The 5,641-nt window shown below is 34.2% G+C and overlaps 1 long non-coding RNA gene across 1 annotated transcript; it reads left to right on the forward strand.

Annotated features, from left to right (window-relative positions):
• Window positions 1-3,391: 3,391 nt before the first annotated feature.
• On the forward strand, window positions 3,392-5,271 carry LOC147479380 (uncharacterized). Its single transcript, XR_015203653.1, has 4 exons — window positions 3,392-3,505; window positions 4,289-4,455; window positions 4,567-4,799; window positions 5,174-5,271. It is a non-coding gene; the product is annotated as an uncharacterized LOC147479380 (long non-coding RNA).
• The last annotated feature ends 370 nt before the right edge of the window (window positions 5,272-5,641 follow it).

Below are 5,641 nucleotides of genomic sequence, written 5' to 3' on the forward strand. Positions count from 1 at the left end.
GGTGAAAAGTTCCTGAGGTCAATGATACGCCTCTGCCGGAAAGAATTTTGAACGAATAAAATAATATGGTTCATATTTTACTTTGCTTTCAAGTTAGTTTCTTAGAATATTTTTGGTTTTTTATATATTTTCTTTTGCTGGTAAATGTTGAGCAGTAGTAGGGGTGGGAATTTGGCCCTAACGACCCTAATCCGGCCCTGAACGACCCGACCCTAAGCTCTATAAAGCCCTCACAACTAAAGCCCCCTCCAGAGTTTAGGGCCGGCCCCCTAATAATGCCTTCTAGGTGGGGCTAGGGCTAAGATTCTAAAACATAGGCCGACCCTAACCAAGCCCTAACCCGCTTGTTTCACACTTTCACTATAAATACACATACCATAATTGTCCAACTCTTTGTTAAATATTTTCAATTAAAATAACATTGTCCTTTGTAATTTATCACTTACACCCAAGGGTACTTCCAATAACTTGTCTTATATAATAAAAACTTGTCAACTTAATGACCATGAAGAACAATGAGCACTAGCCTAATAAAAATAAGACTTTATTCCTTTGATCATCAAGTCAAAGTCCATAACTTATTATTCTCAATTTCTTTTCTCACTTATTTCTTATAAATTATATTTTTATTCACATCCAAGCCAAGTCTAAAACTAAAGATTTCCTTCCACACCATTAAAGCAAAATACAGAGCAGACATTTGTAACATAGAAAACCAAAAAACAACCTTTGTCAAAAAAATGACATTTGTAATCTCAAACCTTTCTCCATCACTTGTTCAAAAGCCAATATTTTCATTTCCATATACAAAGCTTGAATCACTTTTAAATTAGAAGAAATGTAATATTATATTTGTTTGAATCTATTATAGAAATAATTTATGATATTACAAATAGTTTAACAACTTCCATGACCCTTAACCAAAACTATTATGTTTCTTCTTTATATCTATTACTTCTTCCTTTAAAATGATAATATAATTGTTTGTCTATGTATTTCAATTTAAAATGTAATTTTAGTGAGGTTTGAGTACAAGGAAGAACAAATTCGAACTCTCAATGTATTTCGATTCATTAGATTGTGGATGTGCATTTTAAATTTTTTTGGACTTATACTGGGATTATTACTAGATTGGTTGGACTTTGAGTTTGTAGATTATTGTACATTTTGTAATATAAATGAGTTTTAAAACCTGATGTAGTAAAAAAAAGAAAATATATAGGCCCGCCCTAAAGCCCCCTAAAGCCTTTAAAAAGAGGGCTTAGGGTAGGGTAAGGGCTTGAGGTTTAGACTTGTGACCCGACCCGACCCGACCCTATGCTGACTTTAGGGCCGGGCCAACCCGGCTCTAATATTTGAAGGGCTTTAAATGTTTAGAGACGGGCTAGCCCGACCCGGCCCATTGCCCACCCCTAAGCAGTAGTAGTGGATTAAAGAACTCAAGAAGATATTTGATTGGATCGACGGAACCGATTGTAACTATTGAGTTACGAATATGACTGTACTGTTCAATTAACGGAGACACTCCCTTTTTTCTTTTTCTTTTTCTTTTTTTTTCCCTTTATTTTTTGTTAATAACTTTACTACGAAACATGTGTTTGGTATAGAGGTTGATCTGTAATGAATCCCATGCAATGACATGTTTAATCAGATCCCTAACCACCTCATAGCAAAACTTTTATTAGTCTTGCTCACTTACAACTCGATTTATACACTTGCTAATGGTTATGTGTACGACAACCATTGCTATATGAAACAATGGATTATAATTTTAAGACTTAAGCTTATAAATAGATTTGTATGGACAAAATCCATTGCATAAAGCCGCCATTGTTATCTTGATAGTTAGATCATTGTTATATCCTAAAGCTTAATTTGGGTTGTTGAATACATGTATTAGATCTCACCTTTATATTTCTTGGACAAGAGCTTATTTGTAAGCTTCTGTCACTATATGCTTATTTGGAGAAGGGCTTATTTTAGTACATTTTGGCAAACAACCTATATGAAAGAGATATCTTAATGGTTACCTAAAAAGTCACTAACTAAAGTCGTGATTGTTATAACAAACAAATCGTATATCTTCTTACCTCAATGAAGGTTAGACGGCACCTTAGCGACTCCTTTGACACCATATGGAGGAGAATGAGGCCAAGTGAACTAGGCTCAATTAGAGAGTTGCCCGAGAGTTCACAGCATTTGCATGAATTTTGTTGATGAGAATTCAATGCAGCAACAAATGGGAATATTAGGTGGAGGAAAAAATGTTAATGGGGTAGTTCACGGAATGTCGGGGTTTCAAAATATGTGGCTTAGACCAAATGTTTGATGTTTCTCATGACCGGATTCCCACCAATGTTTTATGGGGCAGTGATGGATTGATGGTTCCAAAGAAACTTTACTAATGGTATGATTTTGTGGATTTTTGAAACTTCTGTTTGAATGCATGAAGTTATGTTTTCTACTAATTTTTTTTATTTTATTCATGTACCTACTTTTTCGTAATTTTTCATATGTAGAATTCAAATATATGCAAGTACACTAATGTATTGACAGATATATGATAAGAGTCTACCTACATACTTCCTTTTATTATGTTGTATTAGTGATCAATATCGTATTTCTCCTCCAATAATTGAGAATATGTGGAAACACCTACCGTAGATGTAAGTTCGGGAACCAAGGATCATGTATACTGTCCAACTGTGTTAGTGACTTGCAAGGTCTATGTAAATACCGTACCGTACCGTTCAGTCGTTCAATAATAAATGGTGTTAGTTTGGTACCAAAAAAATTAATAATAAAATTTAACTTCTATATTAATAATAAAATTATAATAAAATTAATAATATATATTGTATACTATCCAACTGTCCAAAGAAGAGTACTCATCAAGAGGACTTAACTTCTAACTTTATTACACATGGGTCGCAAGGAAGAACCTGAGACAAAAATAACATTACAGAATGAATCTCCATCTTCTGACGACATTCATATATAAAATCGTGTTATGACCCTCTGTTGTTCAAACTTAACTCTTTTACTTAATTCTCTTTTATTTGCACATTAAGTCGATTGTATGTTGAATTGTGAGAGTGAGGCGGCTTCTATGTGTGTTCCTAAAGCTGATGCCTATTTGCATCTACCCATTGTGGTGTATATTTATTCTTTTTCTTTTTCAGGGGAATGCACGTAGCAAAGGAGCTGTGGAACTTCAAAGTGGGAAGTAGGGCGTCACTGAAAGAGGGACTCTAGTCTATGTCAGATAACTGGATCTGTACGTTTAGGAGATAAAGTTTATCTCTTCCTCTTTGTACATTACTCTCTCCCCTGATATTTTAGATTTAGTAAACCAAAAGCAGACTTTTGAATATGGTAATATAAATTTTAACTAACTTTAACATTATTTTTCTTGCAATCATTAGTTCCACAGTAAAGTGGCCATTAATCGGAAAAATAATTATGGCTTTTGAGGAGGGTTCAACTTCAAACGCAATTTGATAAGGTACGCCTCACTGACAAATTTTCAGGTTCTCCCTCATTGTTGAACTCTCTTTTACTATTTCTCCTTTTAAATTGTATAAAGTATGTTAATGGTCTTTGTTGAAATTTCTCTATGATTACATAAACCTTGAAAGGGTATCCGAAGAATAAAAGAAAATGGAATAACAAACTACAAACTTAGCTGAAGGCCATTGCTATCTCAATCTGTCAGACAAAGCTTTGTTTTTGTTTGATTTAGTAAACTTAAGTTTTGTTTTGTACTTCATAAATCTGATGGATAGATCATTAAAAAGGAAAGAAAAAAAAGTCGTGATACCAGTTATGTTGGGATCAAGATTGGTTTATTGAAACACGCGTGATTTATGCTCGTGCATTCATTGGTTTGACAACTATTCATTGGTTCACTTGGCATTGACATATGATATGCATCACATGTTGTGTACCCCATCAACTCATCTTAATGCTCATCTAAATAGAAGTCTTGCCTAATCCAAAGTTTTATTTTTAAAAACATCGAGTGATTTGCATGCATACCACATCCCTGATGATATTTCTTTTGTGCCTTGGGAATTGTTCGTTCAATTACACTTCAATGATCCCTGTTAACATAACTGTTCTTTGGTGTAGTTCTTTGTACATAATCCACTTGAATGGTTGTGTATTGATACTTTTGTTTGTTATTTTAGATGTCATTTAAACCCACTGGCTACTAAACAACAGATTATGATACCTTACCAAAGGGTTTAGGATTTCATGTAATACCTTTTTGTTTGTATATTCGTAGGGCATGTAACATCAAGCATGTAGGAGGTCTCACTAGCTGGTTTCACTTGGTTCTAAAAAAGGAAAAGAGTTGGCGGCAGGGCACCCCTCATTATAGTAACTTTTCAAGCTATATGTTGTTTGTTAAAGGAATTTGTTTTCTCTCATGTCTATACCTACTTCTATGTGGTATAGACATGTTAAAGGAAGAAGCATTTCACTTTATCGTTTCATCCTCTCTCCCTTTGTTAGTTGAACTTTGATATTGGCATGTCTGAATGTGTTTTGAAATACTTGCAGAGAGTTGATGAGATGATGGACTTTGCTGCAAGTGAACCAATTGGGTCTTTGGGTTTTGGCAAATGGGACAAGTTAAAATCATCATATTGTAGAAAAGACCACCAGTTTGCTTATCTCAGTTTCATTGGTTCTTTTCTAGCCAATTTCTTACGAACTCCATTGGCTTCTGAAGTAGATGGTGACATTGTGCTATACTTTTGATCTAGATCAGACATTTCATTGCACTTCTTTAGGTATGTTGCTTTACACATATGATTTAGCTGTTATTTAAATTCTAATGACAAATGTATGCCTCAGGCCAAAGTTCATATTGTAATATTGTGCTTATATTGAATTGGATATTTGTATGATAGCCTTATGACATAACCCAATTGGTGCTGAGACTAGTAGCTATGTAGTTTGAGGTCATAGTACGCTACTCAGAAGTATTGTTTTTGAAAATCCTCTAGCAAAAGAAAAGATCTTTTTATAAGTTTGGAGTCACGTCAGAGAGAAGGACGAATGCAATAGCCTTGAAAATTAATTTGCACACTTAAGTAATTTGCACACTTAGTAAGTCTAATTATTTATTATTCACATGGAAGTCTAATTGGCTTATTCCTTACAGGTGGTTAATAAGAACAAACAAACAAATGGACCAACAAAGAGAAAAGAACAGGCACCAGCAGGAATGGAGTGTATAATGTACATCACATGGGACTGGCGACACATACGTAAGTGTAAGAATTACATTATAGTATTATACATGTATTGGTTGAGGTAACATATATGTGTTCTTACTTTGCCGTTGATAGAGTTGTGTACGTCTTTATAGTGTGAAGCTCCCTGGTTAGGAAAGTGGAATGTGGAAGTCGAGCAATACATTTGTGATTATTATTGCGTCATTTGAGGCTCGAGGTTGATCTAATGGAATTAACACAAGTGCAACTGTTACCAGATCACCAATTGTTCCTTCAACTTCATCACATAACAAATGAAGGACTCTATCTGTTTATTTTTTGACCATGCCATATGCTGGGAAAAACAAATATTTTGCATTAAAATGACAATTGTTTTTGCTCTATTAGTGTATATG

This window comes from Coptis chinensis, chromosome 8 (genome assembly GCF_015680905.1).
Source record: "Coptis chinensis isolate HL-2020 chromosome 8, ASM1568090v1, whole genome shotgun sequence".
Taxonomy (NCBI): domain Eukaryota; kingdom Viridiplantae; phylum Streptophyta; class Magnoliopsida; order Ranunculales; family Ranunculaceae; genus Coptis; species Coptis chinensis.